Consider the following 12381-nt stretch of genomic DNA (forward strand, 5'->3'; position numbering starts at 1 on the left):
GAACTATCAACTTTCATTTCGTTTCCAGCTGACATGGTCTCAGCTCTTGTTGCCCAGGCTGGAGTGCAATGGCTCGATCTCGGCTCACCGCAACCTCCGCCTCCCAGGTACAAGCAATTCTCCTGCCTCAGCCTTCCGAGTAGCTGAGATTACAGGCATGCACCACTACGCCCGGCTAATTTTGTATTCTTAGTAGAGACGGGGTTTCCCCATGCCGAGGCTGGTCTTAAACTCCTGACCTCAGGTGATCCGCCCGCCTGAGCCTCCCAAAGTGCTGGGATTACAGGCATGAGCCACCGTGCCCCGCCCGGTCTCAGCTGTTATACAGTGTTTATAAATGTTCTAAATCAAGGGAATTTGTATCAATCTAGTATAATAAAATAAAGTATTTGAGTTCTTAATTTCCTTTAATTAGGATAACCTTTTTTTTCAAGTGAAGAGAACGGTTTTGTTACGTATTTTTCTTCGGACAAGATAGGCTGTATTTTCTAGGAGTTACGCATTTGTTATATATGATGATCTGGTTCTTGAAACATTCTTGAATCTAGTGTCTCTAAGGCAGGCGTGTACAGCAAGAAGTGAGGAACACAGAAATCAATGATGAAAGCATTAGAAGACAACTGAGTTTGTCAGAACTGCAAAATATTGCTGAGCGTGGATTGCTCTGAAATCTGAAAACATTACTTGTGAATTGCTTCTATCCAAAATGCAGACACAATGCCGGGTGTTGGTTTACTTGTTTCCCATTTTTCAACCCTCTTTTCTAGGCAAAAGGTGTCCAAACCATGCAGACCCACAGAATCTAACCAATGTCTCTAGATTCCTCCTCCTAGAACTCTCAAGGGATCCAGAACTGCAGCCGATCCTCGCCGGGCTGTTCCTGTCCATGTGCCTGGTCACGGTCCTGGGGAACCTGCTCATCATCCTGGCCATCAGGCTGACTCCCACCTCCACACCCCCATGTACTTCTTCCTCTCCAACCTGTCCTCGCCTGACATGGGTTTCACCTCCACCACGGTCCCCAAGATGATTGTGGACATCCAATCTCACAGCAGAGTCATCTCCTAGGCAGGCTGCCTGACTCAGATGTCTCTGTTTGCCATTTTTCGAGGCATGGAAGAGAGACACGCTCCTGAGTGTGATGGCCTATGACCGGTTTGTAGCCCTCTGTCACCCTCTGTATCATTCGGCCATCATGAACCCGTGTTTCTGTGGCTTCCTAGTTTGGTTGTCTTTTTTTTTTTTTTTCTTCTCTTAGACTCCCAGCTGCACAACTTGATTGCCTTGCTAACGACCTGCTTCAAGGGTGCAGAAATTCCTAATTTCTTCTGTGACCCTTCTCAACTCCCCCATCTTCCATGTTGTGACACCTTCACCAATAACATAATCATGTATTTTCCTGCTGCCGTATTTGGGTTCCTTCCCATCTCGGGGACCCTTTCGTCTTACTATAAAATGGTTTCCTCCATTCTGAGGCTTTCATCGTCAGGTGGGAAGTATAAAGCCTTCTCCACCTGTGGGTCTCACCTGTCAGTTGTTTGCTGAGTTTATGGAAGAGGCGTTGGAGGGTACCTCAGTTCAGATGTGTCCTCTTCCCCCAGAAAGGTTGCAGTGGCCTCAGTGATGTACACGGTGGTCACCCCCATGCTGAACCCCTTCGTCGACAGCCTGAGAAACAGGGATATTAAAGGTGTCCTGCAGCGGCCACACGGCAGCACGGTCCAATCTCCATATCTTTTTATCTGTTCCATTCCTTTTGTAGTGTGGGTTAAAAAAGGCAGTCAGGTCAAATAAGAATGATAACACAGGGTGAACACCCACTGTGACATTAGGAGTAATACCTCCTTAGGATATAAAAAACACTGTCACAGAGTATACACACAAGGGGTACACCCACTGTGATATTAGAAGCAATATCTCCCTATAATATGAAGAAAAATATCACAGGGTGTGCACACTGTGTGATCTTAGGAGTAATCTTTTACCCTGTGTATTACGACTAACACACATGGGGTACACGCACTGTGATATCAGGAGTTGTATCTCCCTAGGATATTATGAATCGTATCACAGGGCATACACTCTGTGTGTACATCCACTGTGATATTTGAAGTCATATCTCTATGACATTACAAATAATATCAAAGGGTGCACACTCCTGTGACATATTAGGAGTAACATCCTCCTAGGGTATTACAGATAACGTCACAAGGTGAACACCTTCTGTGACATTTTGTACACCCTTTGTGACATTGAAAGAAACATCCCCCTAGGATATTACGAAGAATGACACAGGCGGTGTACACACATTGTGAAATTAGTAGTGAACTCCTGCAAGGATATTACGAATTTTATGACAGGGTCTACACGCCCTGTGACATTAGTAGTGACGTTTTCCCAGAATATTATTAAGAATATTAAAGGGTGTACAGGAACTGTGTCTTACGACTAACATTTCCAGAAAATATTACACGTAGTATCACGTGCGTACACCCCGTGTGACATTAGGAGTAACCTCCCACAAAACTATAACGAAATATTTCACAAGGTGTACACCCTCTGTGACATTAAAAGTAATATTTCCCTAGAATTTGACGATAATATCACAGAGTGTACACCCTCTGTGATATGAGGAGTGACATCTTCTAAGGAAAATACGAGGAATTTCACAAGGTGTAGAAACCCTGTGACATAAGGAGTGACATCCCCCTAGCATACGATGAATAATATTAAAGGGAACATAGCCCGTGTGGCAATCAAAGTAACTTCCCCTTAGGAGACTGAGAATAACACCCCACGGTGTACACACATTATGATATTCTTATTGTTGTCCCGCTAGGATATTGTGAATAATATCACAGCGTGCAGCGTCCTATGACATGAAGATGAACATTCCCCTACATTACGGATATAGCAGGGTGTGTACCCCCTGTGACTTTAGTAGTGGCATCTTCCCAGAATACGGAAAATCATGTCCCAGGGTGTCAACCAAGTGTGGCAGTAGAGAAAACATCCCAGGAGTAAAGGATTAACAGGGCGACGCCCGCGATGGGGGGAGAAATATCACCCCCCTTTCCCCCCCTGGATATTACGAGCCACATCGCAGGGGGGCGAGGTCGCCCCCCGGTACTAACAGCCAGGAGGGAGGGGGCTGGCTCTTACTCGCCGTATCGCAGGAGGTGTCTACAGCCCCTGCGATCTTGGGAGTGATATCATCCTCTCCCCCTGAATAGAAGAAACAATATCACAGGAGGATGTACACTCCCCGTGATATTGGAAGTAACATCATTTTCTCCCCTTAGAGATATTGGGAACAATATCAGAGTGGGTGTGGACAGCCCCTGCGACATTGCCGCCACTATCTTCCTCTCCCTCCCAGGATAGAAGGAACAATGTCACAAGCGGGTGTACACCCCCTGCGATATTCGGGGTATTATCTTCCTCTCCTCTGCTGCCTATTAGGAACAATGTCACAGAAGGGGTGTACACCCCCTGCTATACTGGGAGTGATAGCATCCTCTCGGTCCCTGGATATTAGGAACAATATCCCTAGGGAATGTACACCTCTTGCAATATTCAGACTAATATCATCCCCTCGCCCCCTGGATATTAGGATCAATATCACAGGGGTGGTGGGCACCCCCGACGAAATTGGATGAAATATCGTCCTCTCCACCTTTGGATGTTAGGGACAGTATCACGGGGGAGGTCTCCGCCCCTTGCGATATTGGGAGTCCTATCATCCGCTCCCAACCAGGATATTAGAAACAAGATGACCGTAGGGATGGATATCCCACTGCGATATTTTCAATAATGTCACCCTCTACCCCCTGGCTACTAGGAGTCACATCATAGAGGGGTGTACACTGTCTGCGATACTGGGAGTCATATCCTCTCCCCCAAGGATATCGGGAACAGTTTTATTAATTACTAATATTAATAAATATAATAACAATTAATAGTAATCATCGATATTAATAATTACAGTAGAGAGAGTAAAGCTTAATATGGATTAAAAATATTAATGATTACTATTAATTAATAGCAATATCACTATTAATTATAAAATAATGATATCAGTAATGAATGTTACCGAAATCAATCATAAGTGATGTTGGTAATAAAACAATGATAAATATTAATATTAATAACTAATATTAAAAATGACATTAACAGTAATTGATTTTAAACACCCATAATCCTCTTTAAAATAATCATTAATGATTAATAACGTTATATACTATGAATTAATATTACCATTGATAATTATTGAGACTGATGTTTAATAATTCACAATATTATGACTCCTAATACCGCAGGAGGTGTACACCTGCCTGTGATATTGTTCCTAATATCCAGGGATGGAGAGCATGATATTAGTTTTAATATCGCAGTAGGTGTACACTCACCCTGTGACACTGATCCTAATATCCAATGGGTAGAGTATGACATGACTGCAACATAGCAATGAATGTACAGCCACCCGGTGATATTGCTCCTAACATTCACGGAAGAAGCATATGACTTTACTCCCAATATCGCAGGGAGTGTCCACCCCTTCTGTGATATTGTTCCTAGTATCCCGAGGGGGAGAGGATGATAATAATTCCAGCATTGCAGGCTGTGTTCACCCACTCTGTGATATTGTTATTAATATCCTGAAAGGGAGAGGATGATGTTACTCCCCATAATAGATAGATATTATTCCCCATAATAGGGCAGGAGGTGTACATCCACCCTGTGATATTCCTCCTAATATTCAGAGGCCGAGAGGTTGATATTACCCCCAATATCGCAGGAAGTGTACAAGCCCGTGTGAGATGGTCCTTAATAATATTCCAAGGCGGAGGGGGTGATATGACTACATGTATCGCAGAAAGTGTACACCCCCCAGGGATATGGTTCCCATGATCCTGGACGGAAGGGCCTGATATAACTTTAAATATCACAGAAGGTGGACACGCCCCCACTGAAATCGCTTCTAATTGCAACGTGGGAGCGGAGGACGTGACACCCAATATCGCAGGCAGTAGAAACGCCCTTGTGATACTGTTCTTAATCTTCAGGGAGGAAGAGGATGACATTACTCGAATACAGACGGGTGTACGTCCTCTGTACAAAGCCGGTGTACACCCGTCTGTGCAATAGTTGATAATTTCCAGAGGGGGAGATGATATTACTCACAATATGGTAAACAGGCTGTGAGTCCACCGCGGGTCCTAAGAGCCAGGGGGGCAGAGGGGCTGGCTCTCAGTCCCCGCCTCGCGGGGGGCGCCTCGCCCCCCTGCCTCTCCCGCCCCGCATATTACGAAAAATATCACAGAGTGGGTGTCCACCTCCTGCGATATGGGGGGTAATATCATCTTGTCTTCTTTTGGATAGTAGGAACAATATCACACGGGTTTGTACACTTTCTGTGGTTTTGGGAGTAATATCAACCTCTCTGCCTTGGAATATTAAGAACAATGTCACAGAATGGATGTACACCCCCTGCGATATTGGGAGTAATAGCAGCCTCTCCTCTCCTTGGATGTTCGGAATCATGTCCCAGGGTGGCTGTACACCTCCTGCTGTATGCACCCTATTTGTAATCTTTTATCCCTCGCCCCCCTCCCTATTAAATAATAGACAAAAAATAATGGGTTTAGAATAAATGAGTTCAAACAAATTGACAAACATATGTGGGAAAATTGGAATCAGTTTCTGAGGAAAAGCAAAAAACTCAACAGAAATGCTCATAAAGCATCATCCCTTCATGGCTAGAGCTGCCAGGACACCAGAACACCAAAATCAGCTAGGGAAATTTTGTCGAAGTCCTAGATGTACTAATTGTTCTGTGAATACACAGAGATGTAATTGTAACTGTTACCTGCATGTAGAGTAAAGATGAGAAGGCATTGGTCATGGTGGCAGCTACCTCAGGAGTTACAAGGCAGACGTGGTTCCAGGACAGTATGTGTCAGGGCAGAGGGGTCCTCGGAGGCTATTAGAAGCTGGTCATGGCACAGACATTGTAAGTCAGATGGTCTCATTACTTTCGATGACGAAACCAAAATTGCTTTTGCATCAGCCTAATACAACGGCCTGGCAAGAGCACAGGAAAAGTCCCTGTGGTGTTAGATGGAGACCTCTGATGCAGCACAATTCCTTCATCCCCTTCTCCAAAACCCCCTCTTCCAATTCCACTGAAGAGAAAATCTGATGGAAGTCTGGTGTAAGCAGGCTCAGATATATCTACCACTATAGATAGTAGAGGTGACTCACAAATCCAAGCCTATCAAATACATCACTAACAAATTACATGTTTAATTTTTTTTTGAAATTAGGGATCATGATATGAAAGTTATCAGAATCAAAACTGTCACTAATGTTTAAAAGGAAAAGAAAAAACCTGGACAAATAGATTCAGAGAAGACCTTGAAGAGAGGGTTCTCATGCTTCTAGGCCTGATAACAAAAACTATCACAAAATACCACAAAAACCACAACCTTGCACAAAGGCCATAGCAACCTTACACAAAATACACTTCTGTGAGGACATCTATCCAGCAACCACCTGCCCAACCTTCAACTGACATCGACCTTGTTGTTGATCTGTATAGTTGAAGATAACTATATCGAAACAATTACATAAGCCTCTTCATTTTTCCTTTGTTTCTACTCCCCCATGCTTCCAGGTTGATCGTTTTTCTTTTAAAGACCTTGTCTTCCTTCACCATTTGAATCTACATAGTTTCTTTTGTCAGGCATGTTCCCATTGCAATGTCCTCCTCCCTAAGGTGTGTCTTTTTCCATCAGAGAGCCTTTCTCTGTTTTCTAGGTTTACAATGAGAAGGGCTCTAAAGCATTTTTGTAAAATTTTTACTGTCTTCCTAGGAACAAATCACTGACTTACAGTATTGATATTGACTTATTTACATTTCTGGGGATGAGGAATTAAAGATTTCACAAATTTTCTTCTTGAGAAGATCCAAGTTTTCACGTGAGCAAAACTGAATATGTAAATTGATATGTAAATTATGCTGCAGATAATATAGTCAAATGTTTACTTGTATTTAATTTGTTACAGATGAATATTGCATATGTGAGATAATATACTAAGAAATTATCACATTTAATGAAATGCTTTAATCAAATTCCCGATTGAATTTTTGATATCAATATCTTTTTCATTGTTTAATCCATCTTTAGAGTGAACAGGGCTGTCTAGGCCAAAGTCCTCACTTCTATCTACATTGTCTGAGTTACAGAACTTTTTGAATTTATTATGTTGTCACAGGAAGTTTCCTATTGCTTGTTTAAAGGAGTCTCTCTCAATATGATGCAGAATCCAAAAGCCCTGAAAGGCGTATATCCTGAGTTTCTGTTACCGGAGCCAAAGGTTGCCAATTTCTTGTAGATCCTGCTACAGTTAAACTTCATTTAAGTAATCATAAAAGCTGCATTTATTCCCTCACTTGAAATTTTGATTTCACACTATTAGGACTAATTCTCTAAGTCTTTGCTAAGTAATGTTCCTCCTTTTCTTGTAGCTTGACTCTGATGATCTCTATATGCAACATCAATTGACATAAAGTACATTCAGGGCAAGAGAGTTTCCTTAAATATTACTTCGTTATTCAAAATAATCACAAAAGCACTCATCATAGGAAAACTTGTGAGGATTCATATATAGGGAAATACTTTTTCTGAGGCATAATTCTGTAAAGAAATTCACCTTAATTTGAATATAGATGGGAAAATATCCTTGTTCACTAGTAGTCTATATTCACTGTTTTCTTCCCTCATAGACCAGCCAGTTCACTATTATTCTCCAAATGATGTGAGCCTCTGTAGAGTCTAGGCTATCTGCATACCTAATTATTCCCACAAATTACTGTTTTGAATTGCACTGAATACAATTCAAGGGGATGTCATTTATAAACAGTGCAAATATATACTGCACAAGGGATCTTAGAAATCATATGCATGGTTTGATCCATAAGCTCATATGAGCGTGCAATGTCAACTTTTTTCATGTTTTCTTTAAACCCACTTAAATTCTATTTTAAGCCACCATCTGTCTGTGCTCTTAGGGCAGTTAGCCTTAAATCATTTTAAGATGCTCCCCTCTAAGTACTGTGATAGTGATAGAGATGTCACCAGTCAGGTGTCCTAGGAAACTGACTCGGAGTTGGAGATTTGCATGCAAGGAAGTTGAAATGGATATTCCCAACACCTGCGAAGAGTGAAAGCAATAGGATTGGGCAGAGCAGGAAGCTGGCTGGAATGCAATCACTATCATGGCCGCAGCCCGCTCTGCAGGGATCTTGGTGAGTTTACCTAATGAGCTCAAATTGGAGCAAGCAAGCCAGGCCATTATATTTGTGTACCAAGCAGTTCTCGGATGTGGGATGCCTTGAGAAGGGACATGAACTTGGATGAAGGAACTTTACTGTGCTGTGAGTGTTGTTGCCAGGAGTCAGCTGTCAACACTCCCAGGAGACGGGGAATTATGCTTTAGTCACTGAGGTGGCACCTAGTGCCAGACCACAGCCTTGTTAAACAGAGCCAGAATTTGGAGGATGGATGGTGGGTTTAACATTTGGGGCTTGACATCTTGTCCCGACAAGCTGCTGCTGGCCTATTCCTTGTCCATTTCTGTGTGGCCTGTTTAGGCCCACTGGCTTCCTGCTTCTTCTTTACCATATCTGGAATGCAAAAATCTACTCGTAATTTGGCCCATGTTCCCTTCTGCTTAGACATATCCTTGTAGCTTTTTTTTTAAAGATGACTATGCCTTCTAGAATATTTCTAAGAAACTGCCTAAGTCACCACTGCTACCAAGAGGCCTTTGCTTTTTCCTCTTCTTAACTATGGGAAAGGAAGGTAGGAGTGTAGGGAGTGAGTATTTTCTAACCTGGAAAAAACTCATTTTACCCTATATAATTTTTGTTAGCGAATTCCTTCTTTGCACTTACTCCACAATCTTTCCAAATTCTCCCAAATGCTCAAGCTTTTAAAAAACAAAAGACAGAAATGATAGCAGGTTATTATTTTTTCCACCAAACCTTTTCTTTCTATTCCTTTACGTCAATGAGCTTAGAATAACTGCTCCTGGAACTGGGAAAGGGACTTGGGAAAAGAAAGAAAAAAAAAGCTCTCAAAGTTTAACATCACAAAACATTATAGTCACTGTTATTTTTTATTTATTTATTTATTTATTTATTTATTTATTTATTTTTGAGATGGAATCTTGTTCTGCCACCAGGCTGGAGTGCAGTGGTGCAATCTCAGCTGACTGCAAACTCCGCGTCTTGAGTTCAAGCGATTCTCCTGCCTCAGCCTTCTGAGTAGCTGGGACTATAGGCGCCGCCACCACACCCAGCTAATTTTTGTATTTTTAGTAGAGATGGGTTTCACCGTGTTAGCCAGGATGGTCTCGATCTCCTGATCTTGTGATCCACCCGCCTCGGCCTCCCAAGGTGCTGGGATTACAGGCGTGAGCCACCGCGCGTGGCCTTGTTTTGTAATTTTTACATCATATATCCCCTGCGTTAGACCAAGAGCTTGTAAAAGCCAGAAGACATACACCATTTGTAGTTCAATTAGAGATGTTTACTGATAAAACTGATTCTTCAATCTGAGGGTGGTATTTGTAGTTACAGTAATGTAGATGACAATCTAAGTTATGTTCTATAAACTGTGTCACTGACATCTCAATCTACAGCTAACTTTAATTTTTTAAAAGCAGAGGAGTGGGTTGTATAGGTTTAGAAATACATCCATCAAGCTAGTTAAGTGAGATGGATTCAAACCTTCAACTCACTGGAATATTTACTAAATTGACTATTCATTCTCTAAAGGAGCCATATAAACAAGGTACTTTCTAAAATTCAAAATTATGTAAGGTTTTATTTCCTTTTTATGCTGTTATGAATTGGATTGTAGAGGTTATAAGGTGAAATAAGATTACTTTTACAGTAAAACATACAACGCATTGTCACAAGAGGGCAGCCTTTGAACATGAATTGCTTCTCAGGCATCCTTGAAATTTTGAGAGTTACTTTAATTCACACAACTAAATAATAAAACACTACAGAGGATCTAAGAAGATACTTTGACTTATGCATATTGTTACTTTTTTATTACTGCTAGTGGAAGATGTAATCTATAAGGAAGGCAAGGGCTGAATTTGTTTTATGTAAAAAGACAAATTTCTTTGGGTTGTAGCTTTCAAACATCAAGATAGTAGGTCAATGTCTAAATGAGTGTATCAAAGTTCTCACACCAGCACATGTAAATCCACCTCTTATCTACCCAAAATTCTAACCAAGCAAAGGCAAGGTGGAAGAACCAGACAAAAGTAAGTGCCTAGGATACATACCACTGGATTTTATGTTTTTAATTTTCAACCTCCCAAGTTTCACTAAGAGACATGTTATTTGGAGAGGTTGCTAAAGTGTAATTGCATGATGTCTCTGTGTACGGTTGGTCTGGACCTCTCTCTGTCCAGTGGTTGCCCTCAACTGGTTAGAGCCACTTCTCTAAAGATCACGCTTATGTCCCTGGAGCAGTCCACAGCACTATCAATGTCTGACCTCCACCTTGTTCCAATTAAGATTTCTGTACTTACTGAATTGGAAAACATACAGGTGTTTTCTGCCTGGTCACTTGTGGTTTTACAACACTCTCCCCCTCCCCACCACTGCCCCAGGTGATTTTGATGCCAGCCAAAGTGTGAGAACTACTGGCAGCTGCTGGCAGAGAGCAACAAAGGCCCAAACCCTCTGCGTGATTTCAAGACCCGTATCTGCTTTTCAGCTGTATGTCCTTCTCCTTCTCACAGCTGAGCCCACGCCTCCTCCCTCAGCACTTGCAGGCTATGCTTTCCAGCCTGTGTCCAGGATCAGTCCTGACGTAAGGCACGTGGGGTTTAAGGAGTTCTCTCTTCAGTCTTGTTTCCGCACCATCTCTGACAGTTATATTCTAGTTGTAATCATGGGGCTTCCTCCTTTTGTTTCCAGTCCCATGCTCGTTTTCTCTATCACATTCTACCTTGTAATAACCTAAATCTTCTGGTGGGCAAGCTTCTTCCTCAATCCAATTTGTGTTTATGAGTTCCTGCTTTGGGGATTGGCTTAGTAATCCAGGTATTGCTACTGCCTTGAATGTGGAGACTGCATCCTTCTGTCTGGATTTCTTGAGTTTCTGGATCGTAAACCTTATTAGGGCCCCTTTTTCCTGGAATTGGAGCCTCTACTTTGTTCTTGCTACTTTAGTTCACCCAGAAAGCGTGATCTCTGCCTAAATTTCAAAGTGTTGGCTAGTTTAAATATCCTTTTGTGAGACTTTTGTCTTCCTGAGGGGTGATTTTTTCATCTTACATACAATTGCTAATCCTTTTATCTTGAATGTAATTGAAATAGTTTAAACTGTGTTACCAGCAACAAGAACCCCTTTTATGAAATGGAGAAGGCAGGTCAGTCTCATAACATGTGTCCCCCTCTGTGTGTTGAAATTATATCAGAGCCAGGCTCTTTCCTACCTGATGTCTCTCACCAAATTCCAGTGTTTATGTCCTAGGAGGTGCCCAATAAGTTCTAGAGTTGATACAATCTGTAATTTTAGAGAAATTCAATTAAGTTGCTTAATTTAAGCAAAAGTTGCTTAAATTAAGCAACTTAATTGAATTTCTCTAAAATTAAGCCCAAAGCAAGTAGAATTAGATTATATACAACCTAATCAACTTTTTTTTTTTTTTTTTCTGAGGATGACCAAGATTTGGGCTTCAGTGACAACAGTTGTCCCCTGAATATTTATACTCAAAATCTGGAATCACCAGTACAATGTTGAATAGAGGTGACGAACACACACATCCTTTTCTTGTCCTAATCTATGTGGTTTAAACATTTACGCTTTCACCATTAAATATAATATTGTTTATATGTTTTGTTGTGGATGCTTTCCATCACTTCGAGAAAATTTCTTTTTCTAGCTTGCTGAGAGTTTTTTTCTTTTTTTAATCAGCAATAGATATTTCTCCAAATGAAATATCGAAATGACCAACAGGTACATGAAAAAAATGCTCAGCATCACTAATCATCAGGGAAATGCAAATGAAAACCACAGAGATATTGCCTCAAGCCTGTTAGAATGGTCTTATTGAAAGAAAAAGATAATGAGTATTAACAATGGGGAGAAATTGGAACACTTGTACAGTGTTTCTGGGAATGTAAAACTGTGCAGCCTCTATGGAAAGCAGTACGGTGGCTCCTCAAAAAAATTAAGAAAGTAGAACTACTATATGATCTGGCAATCTCACTTCAGGTTATTTATCTGAAAGGATTGAAATTGGGATGATTCTCTGATTCTCAGGCTCATTGCAGCATTATTTACACTA

General features: G+C 41.4%; 1 pseudogene; it reads left to right on the forward strand.

The window, feature by feature from the left end:
- Window positions 1-706: 706 nt before the first annotated feature.
- LOC100595137 lies at window positions 707-1943 on the forward strand (annotated as a pseudogene).
- The last annotated feature ends 10438 nt before the right edge of the window (window positions 1944-12381 follow it).

This window comes from Nomascus leucogenys, unplaced genomic scaffold (genome assembly GCF_006542625.1).
Source record: "Nomascus leucogenys isolate Asia unplaced genomic scaffold, Asia_NLE_v1 000869F_77683_qpd_obj, whole genome shotgun sequence".
Classification (NCBI taxonomy): Eukaryota; Metazoa; Chordata; class Mammalia; order Primates; family Hylobatidae; genus Nomascus; species Nomascus leucogenys.